The 13,713-nt window shown below is 46.6% G+C and overlaps 1 protein-coding gene across 4 annotated transcripts in view; it reads left to right on the forward strand.

Annotated features, from left to right (window-relative positions):
* The first annotated feature begins 334 nt into the window (after positions 1–334).
* The window catches only part of ZNF133 (zinc finger protein 133), a 48,371-nt gene continuing 34,992 nt past the window's right edge, over positions 335–13,713 (forward strand). For 2 of the 4 annotated variants that reach the window (XM_049870003.1, XM_049870005.1), the window contains exons 1-2: positions 335–496; positions 10,783–10,888. The gene's annotated coding sequence lies outside the window, so the exon portion shown is untranslated. The remainder of the gene's footprint in view (positions 497–10,782; positions 10,889–13,713) is intronic. The other 2 variants (XM_049870007.1, XM_049870002.1) reach the window with 1 other exon arrangement.

The raw sequence follows: 13,713 nt of genomic DNA on the forward strand, positions 1-13,713 counted from the left end.
CACCACCGCAACTGGAACCACCGGGGTAAGGAGCGGGGTCCTGCCTCCTACGCCAGGATCCGACCCCAGAAGCCGAACAAACGCTCCCCTGTACGTCATCTTCGCGCGCCGAAGGGGTGGATCCAGCGCCGGATTCAGAAGCCACCGCAGGGCGTTCTGGGGAGTGTAGTCTTCGAGGTGGAGGCGTCAGCGGGGCACGGCAAGGAGCTTCACCCGACACCCTCTACGTGTCTTATATAGGAAGTTTAAAGAAAAAAGAGGGGACTCCTGGGGCCACAGTAGCCACTGGCCAGGAGACCGGTGCAGGTTACCCACCCCGCTCCTGAGACGGCCAATGGAACCGCCGGCCAGCAGCGCGCAGCCGCCCCCACCCAGCATCCCGGGAGGTGTGGTCCCGGCGCCCCGCGGAGGATTCTGGGTAGGGTAGTCCCGCGGCGCTGCTGGAGCAGGTCCCCAGCTGATGGCTGGACCGACCCCTTGTTCTTTGGTGGCGCTGGTGAGTGAGAGTCCCGCGGGACCCTGCCTGTAGCCCTGCCCCTCCCCGCGCGGGAAGGACGATCCTAAAGACTGGGCTGGGGGCTGAGGCTGGGGAGGGTGCGGATGGCGCGGGGTGCGGTTGGGGGGCAGTGGTGGGGACGCGCTGTCGTGGCTCAGGCCGTGCTCTCCCGGACGCCTCGTCTTGGCTGTGTGGGCGCGCCTCTCCGACGGACTGCTGGGACCGTGACGCCAGGTGCGGATGGAAGCCGGACTCCGCCCTTCCTTCTGGAGTTTTTGTGGGTTGGGAGCTGGTTTGGTTGGTCCGAAATCGCGGAACTGGGGGGTCATGTGATAAGCCCTCAGGTTTTGTGGGGTTGGTTAAGTAGGCTTTTTGGGGTCTGGTATTTCCCCGGCTAGCGGGGTCGAGGCCACCCCAAAGGCAGTGGGCCTCCGGGGTTTTAGTGGATGGGGGCTAGTAGTCTTAGTTCGGACCCAACTGTCCCCAGGGTTTGCTAGGACGGGGTGAGGGGCGTACCGGATTGGCTGAACTTGCCCTAGTTGGGCTGGGTGTGGGGTAGCCATTTTGGTTCCTGGGGTGTAAGTACTGTTAAAAATAACTAAACCTCAAAGAAATGGAAAGTTAAGGTTTATTCTGAGCAGTTCTATATGCATATAGGGAGACCATCCTGATTCCCGCCCACCACCAAAAAAAAAAATCTGGAAGTAGGCTGGTTACAATGAGGCTTATAGAGGGGAGGGAGAATAGAACGTCAACCATTGGCTAAACTTAATGTGGTTGAACCACGCCCTCCCCCTTTTACTGAGAGCTACTGATAACAGGTCGTAAGGTGGTCTCTGGCCTTCCACCCACCTGTAGCCACTATACCTTTTGAAATTTAAGGGACCTTGGCTTTGAACAGGAAAGAAAAGATAGCAACTTTGGTGAAAAAAAGCCAATGGCAGGATTGATTTTTGGTCAGGATTTTTTTACAGTTAATATTTGGTTTTGCGGGTAAGAAAAACCTTAAAATCAAAATAAGACGTCTGCTACTAATTTTTCTCTTTGACAATACTGATCTTGACCATCTCAGTCTGGCTGAGGCCTTGGAGGAGAAGGTCAGGCTTGCGGTCACTGGGCAAGTTTTTCAAAGGTCCCAGGGGCTGTCATTGAACGTAGGAGTCATAGATTTCCATATTTCTGGTGTAGCTAAGCTTTGGGGTTTTCAGTCTCATTTTAACTTATTATTTTGGAGAAATTTCAGACAGACAGAAATAGGTAGAACTCCATAGACCCATCACCTAGATTCCACACTTAACCACCTCGTGGTCAATCCTGATTCCTCTCAAAATGGGTGCACTTTGAGAATCTTTTTTTTTTTTTAATCTTTAGATGAAGGTTTACAGAACAAACTAGTATCTCATTAAATAGTACACACATTGTTGTATGACACTGGTTAACAACCGCACGACATGTCATCACTCTCCCTTCTCAACCCTGGGTTCCCTATTACCAGCTTTCCTGTTCCCTCCTGCCTCAGTCCCTGCCCCAGGGTTGCACCCCTTTAGTCTTGGTTTGTTCTATGGACCTGTTCAATCTTTGGCTGAGGGGCAAACCTCAGGAGTGGCCTCATTACTGAGCTGAAATGGTGTCCGGGGGCCGTACTCTCAGAGTTTCTCCCGTCTCTGTCAGGCCAGCAAGTCTGGTCTTTCTTTTTGAGTTAGAATTTTGTTCTACATTTTTCTCCAGCTCTGTCCGAGACCCTCTATTGTGATCCTTGTCAGAGCAGTCAGTGGTGGTAGCTGGGCACCGTCTAGTTGTACTGGACTCAGTCTGGTGGAGGCCATGGTAGATGTGGTCTGTTAGTCCTTTGGACTAATCTTTCCCATGTGTCTCTAGTTTTCTTCATTTTTCCTTGCTCCCAAAGGGGTGAGACCACTGGAGTATCCTAGATCACTGCTCACTGGCTTTTAAGACGCTACTCATCAAAGTAGAATGTAGAACATTTTTTTTATAAACTCTCTTATGCCAATTGAGCTAGATGTTCCCTGAGACCTCAGCCTAGCAATTCGGTCCCTCAGGGAGTTTGGATGTGTCTATGGAGCTACCAAGGGCTTGGTTCCCCAGTATTGTGTACTGTCTTACTCTTCACCAAAGTTACCACTTATCTTTTGTCTATTGTTTTTCCATCCCCACCCCTCCCTTCCCTTGTAACCATCAAATATTGTTTCTTTTTGTATGTAAACCTTTTCGTGAGTTTTTATAGTAGTCATCTCATACAATATTTGTCCTTTCGCCTTTGACTTATTTCACTCAGCATGATGTCCTCTAGATGCATCCATGTTATGAAATGCTTCACAGATTCATCATTGTTTTTTTATTGTTAGATAATACTCCATGGTGTGTATGTACCACAGTTTGTTTATCCGTTCATCTGTTGATTTCATCTTTTTGCTATTGTGAGCAATACTGCAGTGAACACGGGTGTACATATATCTATTCGCATGATGACTCTTATTTCTCTAGGATATATTCCTAGGAGTGGGATTGCTGGATCATATTGTTGCTGGCGCCTCTACGCCTGTAATTAAATAAAGTTCTTGTCTCTCCCTGGTCAAGAATGAGCCGGTAAAAACAGAGAATTTTCCACATGAGCAAAGCATTATTAAAGAGGCTTGCAAGCGGAGATAAGGAGGGCCTAGGTAACACTTATCCCTGTCTTGCAGAAAAGAGTACTTGCATGGGTTTTTAAAAATTCTTGAGGTGGAGGGGTGAAGATTCATGTTTATTCAGCGTCATAGGCAGGGTTTTCCAGCAAGTGGCCTGTTTTGGGCAGGGATAGGTTAACTAAGATGCACGCAAAGCAGCTTTTTTAAGATGGCTTTAAGACGACTCCCGGAGGCCTCTGGAATCTGTAACAGGATTTATTATGGGGTGTTGCACCTGTGCAGTCGCCTGTTCCCCGAGTTCAATTCCCCAGCTGCGGCTGCAGCACCTCACTGCCCCTGGTGGAAGGTCACATAGCTGTCACAGGTGGATGTTCAATGCATGTCCCTGGGGCTAGTTTCATCGGGCTCCTTCTGAAAGACAACCTTCATCTGGCTGCTTCTGAAAGACAAGTTTCCGGGCTGTCTTCTGATACCCTGCCCCATTGTCCTGGGGAATGGCTTTGTTTCTGTGCGCTGGCCCATTTCCTGTTACTTTATTACTTTAATTTGTTTATGTGAATTGCAGGTTTGGGGCCCCGTCTGTACCCTGTCTTACTCCCCACTGAGAGACTTGAAACTCATAAATCTTTATGGGAATGTTGATTGAGGTCTCTGCTTCTGTAACTTCTTCATGCTGGACTGGGGCATTATTCCTGCCTAACTGAGTAGAAGTCTCTCGCTACCTGATCTTAGTGCGCACTGTCAGGACCCTTTCTTGGGGAATCAGTTGGTAGCCTTGCACGACCAGGAGCTTGGCCCGAAATTGTTGTAATCTGGCGGATATGAACTTTACCAGAAGTTTAAACAGGCAGGGGCCAAACGTAAGTAGTAAAAAGATTGCTACCAAGGGTCTCAGGAAGGGGAGAAACCAAGCTATTGATGGGAGGTGTTGTTTTACCTGTTCCCTCATAGTTAGGGCTAACTTAGGTCGGTTATCTTGTAACTAATTTGCTTGAGCCAGCAATTCCCGAGCTTGAAGTTCTACTTCTTCTGAGGTATTAATATAGAAGGAGCAAGAGGTATTTACTATTGTGCGTACCCCTGCTTACTCATCCAGAATATGGTTCAGGGCTTGACGGTTATTGAGGACCATATTGGCTAAAGAGTCTATTGAGGTTTTTAAAGCCAAAAGGCTTTGGTCTGACTTTTCAACTACTCTTTCCAGAATAGCTGAGGTATTTTGGGCTGTGGCTGCATTGTATATTCCCCTGGTCAAGGCTCCAGACACTACAGTGGTTACCCCCACTGCTAGAGGTGCCACTGGTACCCGCCTTTTCCGGTATAAGACTCCACTGGTGCCCTGGGTAGGACTGGCTAAAGAAAGATGAGACTTGGGGTGAGCAGGCCAAGGTTATAGATGGAGGTTTTCCACAGATTCTCTTCCAGCTTGATTGCTGGAGCAACTTATTGAGTGCTACTACTGCTGTGGTGTTAAGGAGCTGTTGGATGGCATTTTTAGCTTCTGGTTTTGCATGGAGAAGACCACAGGTGGTTTTTTGTTTTTTGTTTTTCGCCCAGAGGGCAGGGCTTCCTCTGCTACATAGACTAGAGACTTAGCTGGGGCACAGTACCCTGGCGCCGGCTGAGGGGCTTGCGAGGAGATGACGATAAGTCCTCGCAAGTAAAGGGAAAAGCCAAAACGGAGGTTCGGCAGCCCAGGGTCAACTGTCTCTAGAGCAGGGATGGGCCTAGTGGGGTAGAATTGTGTAAGAGCGTTAGACGGGGCCTGGGAGAGGAACTAGGGTCGTCCAGGTGAAGAGGAACAGGCTGCTTATCTGCAGCACACCCCTGTTCGGTGGCGTCCTCTTCTGACGGGGAGCTTGGGGCCTGGGAGAGGAACTAGGGTTGTCCAGGTAGAGAGGAACAGGCTGCTCCTCTGCAGCACACCCCCGTTCGGTGGCGTCCTCTTCTGACGGGGAGCTTGGGGCCTGGGAGAGGCACGAGGGTCGTCCAGGTGAAGAGGAACAGGCTGCTTCTCTGTAGCACACCCCCGTTCGGTGGCGTCCTCTTCTGAAGGGGAGCTTTAGGGTTTCCTGTGGTTCACAGGAATGTGCTTGCCTCTCTTCTGGTGCTTCTGATGAGGTTTCTTGTCACGTGGCAGCCGTCTTTTTGAAGAGAAGCTTCTAGGCTTCTGTTGGTTCACAGGTGTGGGTGATGTTTCCTTGTCTGTCAGCTCTGTCGGCCAGCTCCTGTGGGGTACAAAGCTTAATTCTGGAATTACGAGTCCATGGAGTGATTCCTTTAAGTTTGACTGCTCACAGGGTGGTCAGCATGACCTGGAAGGGCCCCTTCCATTTCTCAGACAGCAGATCTTCAGGTCATCCTTCTTTCCAGGCTTTAAGGAGGACAGTATCTCCTGGCTTAACAGGACTAGGGGCTCCATTTTCTGGTGTGGGGAGCACATTATTACCATATTCTCTTCGGGCCTTCCGCACTTGTCCCAGGTGGGTAACATATTTAAGAAGGTGACGTCGTTCGGGATCCAGTAGTAGATCTGGTGTTAAAAAGGGCCTTCTAGACAGCATTTCATACAGACTGAGTTTTAAATCTCCCCTAGTGGCAGCCCTAATTCTCATGAGGCCTATGGGTAATAACTTAACCCAAGTTTCCTGGGTTTCTTGGCACGGCTTTGCCAGTGTCCTTTGTAGAGTCTGATTCATCTTTTCTGCTTTTCCTGAGGACTGAGGATACCAGGCTGTATGTAACTTATAATTTATGCCTAAGGCTGCGGAGAGAGCCTGGGTTATTTTTGCTACAAGTGCTGGGCCATTGTCAGATTATAAAGACCTTGGTTGTCCAAATCAGGGAATTATTTCTTTTGAAAGGAACTTTCCCACTTCTAAAGCCTTTCTGTTCTAGTGGGATAGGCTTCTACCCAGCCAGTGAAGCTATGTACAAACACCAACAGGTATCTTAGTCCTTGCTTGATGGTGTAACAGTGAAATCTTAGTCCTCCCCTGGGTACATACCCGATGTTGGACAGGTCTAGCCAGAGGTGGGGATATATGATGGCTTTGTGGGTTATTCCTCAGACAGATCTCATAACTATTGGTAATTTGTTTAACTACTTTGTGTAACCCTTTTCTGTTTATACATTTAGACAATAGTCCAAGAAGGGTGTCCCTGCCATAGTGTGTGGCACTATGAAAGGCTTTTACTATTTTCCATAATAAATACTCAGGCATGTATAATACTCCCTCATCATTCTTCATCCATTCTGTCTCATCATAAGAAAAACCCCTTTCTTTCCCTTCCTCTTCTTTTGGGTATATTTTGGCTCTAACTGGTTTAATCTGTAAGGAATGAGGGCCATTAATTCTGATGTCTCTGCCATCCTTGCAGCAGCTTTAGCGGCCAGATCAGCCTTGTGATTCCCCATTGCTTCTAGGGAGCTGTCTTTCTGGTGTCCCTTGCAATGAATTACTGCTAACTCTTCAGGCTTATTATGTACTGCTTCTAGCAGTTCTGGGATTAACTCTTTATATTTTATAGGGGAATTTCGAGCTGTTAACATTACCCTTTCTTTCCATATGGCAGCATGTGCATGAAGAACGCGGTACACAAATTTTGAATCCGTGTACACGTTCAGAGTTTTTCCTTCTCCTAATTGGAGGGCACGCACCAGGGCAGTTAGCTTAGCTTTTTGGGCTGATGTTCCTGGTGGTAAAGCCCTTGCCTCAGTAACACCAGTCTGGCTGACAATTGCATAACCTGCTTTATGGATGCCTTGTTCGACAAAGCTGCTCCCATCCATATACCACTCATCCTCTGGGTTTCCTGGGGGTTTTGCTTGGAGGTCCAGACAACTAGACTAAAAAAAAAAAAACCCATTAACTACTTCTGTGCAGTTATGAATAGGCTCAGATGCTTTCAGGTGTGGTAAAAGGGTGGCAGGGTTCAAAGTTTGGCACACCTTTAAGTTTAACCCGGGGGTATCTAGGAGGAGGGCCTCTATTGATTGAGGAATCCTGCCACCTAATAGCCAGTGACTTCCCTTGACTTCCAAGACTGCCCGTACCTAGTGGGGGGTATATACTTCAGTGAATTGTCCCAGAGTAAACTTAGAGGATTCTTTGACTAGGAGAGCAGTTGCAGCTACTGGTCGTAGGCATGCTGGCTAGCCCTTGGCCACCAAGTCTAATGGTTTGGAGAAACAGGCCACAGCTCAGGTGACCGGCCTTACACCCTGAGGAAGAACTCCTGGCCCCACCCCCTGTTTCTCATGCACATCTGGTTTGAACAACTTCGTTACATCAGGCAGTCGTAAGGCTGGGGCTTGCCCAACATTACTTTTCAGACTCTCAAATGCTTGCCAGCATTCGACTGTCAGTTCTAGGGGTGACCTCTCTTCTCCTCTTAGGGCCTTATATAATGCTTTTGCTATAAGGCCAAAGTTGTTGTTGTTGTTAGGTGCCGTTGAGTCGGTTCAGACTCGTAGTGACCCTATGCACAACAGAATGAAACACTGCCTGGTCCTGCGCCATCCTTACAATTGTTGTTATGCTTGAGCTCATTGTTGCAGCCACTGTGTCAGTCCACCTCGTTGAGGGTCTTCCTCTTTTCCGCTGACCCTGTACTCTGCCAAACATGATGCCCTTCTCCAGGGACTAATCCCTCCTGACAACATGTCCAAAGTACGTAAGACGCAGTCTCGCCATCCTTACCTCTAAGGAGCATTCTGGCCGCACTTCTTCCAAGACAGATTTGTTCATTCTTTTGGCAGTCCATGGTATATTCAATATTCTTCGCCAACAATTCAACGGCGTCAGCTCTTCTTCGGTCTTCCTTATTCATTGTCCAGCTTTCACATGCATATGATGTGACTGAAAATACCATGGCTTGGGTCAGGCGCACCTTAGTCTTCAAGGTGACATCTTTGCTCTTCAACCCTTCGAAGAGGTCCTTTGCAGCCGATTCGCCCAATGCAATGCGTCTTTTGATCTCTTGAGTGCTCCTTCCATGGCTGTTGATTGTGGATCCAAGTAAAATGAAATCCTTGACAACTTCAGTCTTTTCTCTGTTTATCATGATGTTGCTCATTGGTCCAGTTGTGAGGGTTTTTGTTTTCATTATGTTGAGGTGTAATCCATACAGATGGCTGTGGTCTTTGATCTTCATTAGTAAGTGCTTCAAGTCCTCTTCACTTTCAGCGAGCAACGTTGTGTCATCTGCATAACGCAGGTCGTTAATGAGTCTTCCTCCAATCCTGATGCCCTGTTCTTCTTCATACAGTCCAGCTTCTCGGATTATTTGTTCAGCATACAGATTAAATAGGTATGGTGAAAGAATACAACCCTGACGCACACCTTTCCTGACTTTAAACCAATCAGTATCCCCTTTTTTGGACAGAACAAGGGGATACTGAGGCCAAAGTTAGGAATCCAAATTCTGCAAAATCCAGCCATCCCCAAGTACCCCAGAAATTGTCTCCTGGTTTTGGGGGGGGGATACTTAGTGGTCACCCTCTTCTTGTCAGGGGCCAGCATTTGCTTTCCAGGCGTCAGGATAAATCCAAGATAATGCACCTGGGTTTGCAAAATTTGTGCCTTTTTCAGGGCTACCCAATATCCCCTCTTTCCCAAGAAATGTAATAAAAGGATGGTATTTGTATCTGAGGCATCTTTGGTCCTGCTGGCCAATAATAAATCATCAACATACTGTAATAATGTGCTTTCTGGCAAAGATATTTCCCTTAATTCTTTTGCCAAGGCATTTCCAAATAAATGGGATGAATCTTGGAAACCCTGGGGTAACCGAGTCCAGGAGTATTGTGTATTTTCTTGTGTGTCTGGGTCCTTCCATTCAAAGGTGAAGAGAAATTGGCATTCAGGATATAAAGGTATGCCAAAGAAGGCATCCTTCAGATCTAAGACTGTAAAATATTGGGTGTCTCCTGGGACTTGTGTTAGAAGGATGTAGGGATTGGAGACCATGGGGTGTATAAGAACTACTGCTTCATTAACTGCCCTTAAGTCTTGTACAAACCTATAGGTGCCATCCAGTTTCTTTACTGGAGGTATTGGAGCATTACAGGGTGATTGACAAGGCCTGATTAACCCATGCAGTAGGTAATGTTCTAACAAAGGTTGGATGCCAACTTGAGCTTTGGGCTTCAGTGGGTATTGTTTCCTCCGGGGGTAAGGCACTCCTGGGTTTAGTTTAATGAGTACTGGTTCTATAGCTTTTGCCTTCCCTAGTGTGGTTGTATCCCATACTGTTGGGGTCACCTGACTTAGAATGTCTAGTGGTATCTGGTCTCTCGGTTGGGGTACATTAGTTAATAACATAAGTAACTCTAGGTTCTCACTTTTGACACTTATTAAATCTGTCTCTAAATGTATTTTTGCCCCAACCTTATTCATTAGGTCCCATCCCAACAAAGCGACTGGGCATTCTGGGACATAGAGGAAAGAGTGTGTTAGGGAGTATGGTCCCATCAGACACAAGAGGAGACAAGTGAATTTCCTAATTCTGGGCTTCCCGTCTAGGCCAGTAATTACACAGTCCCACCCAGAAAGAGGGGCTATCAAGTAATTCAAAGTAGAGAAGGTGGCTCCCATGTCCAAAACAAATTCAGTCTCCTTACCTTCCACGTTGAGTATAACCCTGGGCTCTCCCATGGAGATATTGACGGTACAGTTGGGAGCTAGGCAAACTTAGGGCCCCGTCAGTGTTCGGCCTCTTCAAGACCTTCTTCTGAGAATGTTATCATTCTCCGAATGGGAGTTGTCGGTCCAGACCTTTGAAGGGGGTCAGCCGGGCATCCTGCTTTAGGGCACTCGGGACACTCCGCCTTCCAGTGGCCTCGCTTTTGACAGAACCCACACTGGTCAGGGTATATATACTTACTGGCCGCCAGGGTGGCCCAAATCCAGGCTGTCAGGGTCCTCTGGGGTTACCTCGAGGTGGGTGGCCTCGGAGAGCAATTGCCAACAAACAGGCTTTTCTCTTCATTTTTTCTTCAGATTCCTTTTTCACTTTCTCCTCGGCAGCCACGTCCCTGTTATTGAATACCTTAAAAGCCTCCTCCACCAGATGGGAGAGTGAGGTCTGGGGCCCCACTTCCAATTTTTGTAACTTCCGTCTTTTGTCTGATGAGGACTGGGAGATAAAATGCATGGCCATTAAGGCTCTCCCTTCCCTACTTTCAGGGTCAGTGTTGGTATATTTCCTAAAAGATTCAGTAAGCCTGATGAGGAATACAGCTGGATTCTCTTCTAATCCCTGAGTGACTTCTCTGTCTTTGTCATGGTTAACAGGCTTAGTGATGCACTTTTAAATCCCCTCTAATACACAAGTAACTAGATGTTTGGCTTTTTCTGATCCCACATCTGTATTGTAATCCCACCCTGGGTCTACCTCGGGAACTGCTTCCCCTCCTGGTTTAAAAATTTCATGAGTGAGATGGGGTCAATGGACACCAGCTACATACTCTCTGGCCTTTGTCAGAATTCTAGCCTTTTCATCAGAGGAACAACAATGAGTAAGTATAACCGTAACATCTCCCCAAGTTAGACTAAAGTTCAGACTACGTTTTGTGAATTCGTCTCTACGTTTTTCGGGATTTTCAAAGACACTCCGCAATTTTTCTTTACATAGGCTAAGGTCAGACACCGAGAAGGGGACATGTATCCGTGTGTTCCCCCATTCCCATCAGCTACCTGTCTTAAGGAGTACATCCCGGGGCCTTGTGTAGGAGGCAAAGGTGGGTACAATTTATTTCCCAACCTCAATCCCATAGGACAAGGTTGGCAAATTAAAGGGTTAGGTTCTGTTGGAACTGGGGTCAGTGAAGGGGATAGTTGAGTACATGTTGACGAAGGGGCGTTTTCATGAGTCCCTCGGTGTGGAGCCTTTAAATTAACTGAATTACCAGTTGAAAGGATATATGGTGGAGGCTCCAAGTTTACAGCCCCAGGGGGATCGGAAGAGGAACTCACAGTGGGTACCTCCTCCTCCACATTTGGAGGTGCAGTAGGTTTATTTGGGGTCTGGAAAGGGGGGTCCAAAAGTAAATCTCCCCCCTCTTCTGACTTTAGTAAGAAGAGTTTAATGGATTTCTCTACTTCTCTTTTAAATTTACATTTGGCTCTAAGATATGGGTCTTGATAAAGAGCCGTGAAGGCTTGTACATAAGGGATATCTCCATATTTTCCTCCTCTCCTACAAAATAGGTTCAGCTGATGGAAGGTATTATAGGAAAGACTCCCATCCCTATAGGAAAGACTCCCATCCCTAGGCCAAGTCTGCTGATCTCCTAGAGGATATTGTGGCCAAATTGTATTACAAAAAAAGATAAACTTCTTTTTCATTAATACATCTAAAGCAAAAGACCAATTGCTCAATAAGCAGCCAAGGGGTGAGTCGTGGGGGATAATAGAACCTGTACCCATCCTGTATTATGTCCTATCATTAAAGATCCTGGGGCTGGATGGAGGCCCCTAGAACAGCATCCTGGTGATTATAAGATCTGATTTGACAACCTTAGGAGCCCTAATACAAGGCATAAACAGAATGCAAAACATTACCAAAAATGATGAAGAGAAACCAGATAACTGGGAGCTCCTAAAAACCAAACACCTATGCTCATCTAAAGACTTCACCAAAAGAGTAAAAAGACCACCTACAGATTGGAAAAGAATTTTCAGCTATGACATCTCCGACTAGCGCCTGATCTCTCAAATCTATATGATTCTGTTAAAACTCAACCACAAAAAGACAAACAAACCAGTCAAGAAGTGGGCAAAGGATATGAACACGCATTTCACTAAAGAAGATAATCAGGCAGCTAACAGATACATGAGAAAATGCTCTCGATCATTAGCCATTAGAGAAATGGAAATTAAAACTACGATGAGATTCCATCTCACTCCAACAAGGCTGGCATTAATCCAAAAAACACAAAATAATAAATGTTGGAGAGGCTGCGGAGAGATTGGAACTCTTATACACTGTTGGTGGGAATGTAAAATGGTACAACCACTTTGGAAATCTATCTGGTGTTTTCTTAAAAAGTTAGAAATAGAACTACCATACAGCCCAGAAATCCCACTCCTCGGAATATACCCTAGAGAAATAAGAGCCTTCACACGAACAGATATATGCACATCCATGTTTATTGCAGCTCTGTTTACAATAGCAAAAAGCTGGAAGCAACCAAGGTGTCCATCAACGGATGAATGGTTAAATAAATTGTGGTATATTCACACAATGGAATACTACGCATCAATAAAGAACAGTGACGAATCTCTGAAACGTTTCATAACATGGAGGAACCTGGAAGGCATTATGCTGAGTGAAATTAGAGGCAAAAGGACAAATATTGTATAAGACCGCTATTATAAGATGTTGAGAAATAGTATAAACTGAGAAGAAGACATACTTTTGTGGTTACGGGGGGGGGGGGGGGAAGGAGGGAGGGAGAGGGTTTTTTACTGATTAATTAGCTGAAAAGAACTGCTTTAGGTGAAGAGAAGGACAATACTCAATACACGGAAGGTCAGCTCAACTGGACTGGACCAAAAGCAAAGAAGTTTCTGGGATAAAATGAATGCTTCAAAGGTCAGCGGACCAAGGGTGGGGGTTTGGGGACTATGGCTTAAGGGGACTTCTAAGTCAATTGGCAAAATAATTCTATTATGAAAACACTCTGCATCCCACTTTGAAATGTGGCGTCTGGGGTCTTAAATGCTAACAAGCGGCCATCTAAGATGCATCAATTGGTCTCAACCCACCTGGATCAAAGGTGAAGGAAGAACACCAAGGTCACACGATAACTGTGAGCCCAAGAGACAGAAAGGGCCACATGAACCAGAGACTTACATCATCCTGAGACCAGAAGAACTAGATGGTGCCCGGCCACAACCGATGACTGCCCTGACAGGAAGCACAACAGAGAACCCCTGAGGGAGCAGCAGATCAGTGGGATGCAGACCCCAAATTCTCATAAAAAGACCAGACTTCATGGTCTGACTGAGACTAGAGGAATCCCGGTGGACATGGTCCCCAAACCTTCTGTTGGCCCAGGACAGAAACCATTCCTGCAGACAACTCATCAGACATGGAAGGGACTGGACAGTGGGTAGGAGAGAGATGCTGATGAAGAGTGAGCTGCTTGTATCAGGTGGACACTTGAGACTGTGTTGGCATCTCCTGTCTGGAGGGGAGATAGGAGGGTAGGGAGGGTTAGAAACTGGCAAAATTGTCATGAAAGGAGAGACTGGAAGGGCTGACTCATTAGGGGGGAGTAAGTGGGAGTATGGAGTAAGGTGTATATAAGCTTATATGTGACAGACTGACTTGATTTGTAAACGTTCACTTAAAGCTCAATAAAAATTATTAAAAAAAAAAAAAAAAAAGATCTGGTCTGATCAACTCTACCCTGCTGGGTCAAGATTTTAAGCAGTTGGAGGCAAGCAGTTTTATGAAGCTACCGAGAGCTTCTAAGTCTCTTACCAAGAGCTTCTAAGTCTCTGAGGATGAGTTTTGCCCTGCGAATGGGTTATCTTTTCCAGAAAATCAAGTTTGTAC

This window comes from Elephas maximus, chromosome 25 (genome assembly GCF_024166365.1).
Source record: "Elephas maximus indicus isolate mEleMax1 chromosome 25, mEleMax1 primary haplotype, whole genome shotgun sequence".
NCBI classification, from domain to species: Eukaryota; Metazoa; Chordata; class Mammalia; order Proboscidea; family Elephantidae; genus Elephas; species Elephas maximus.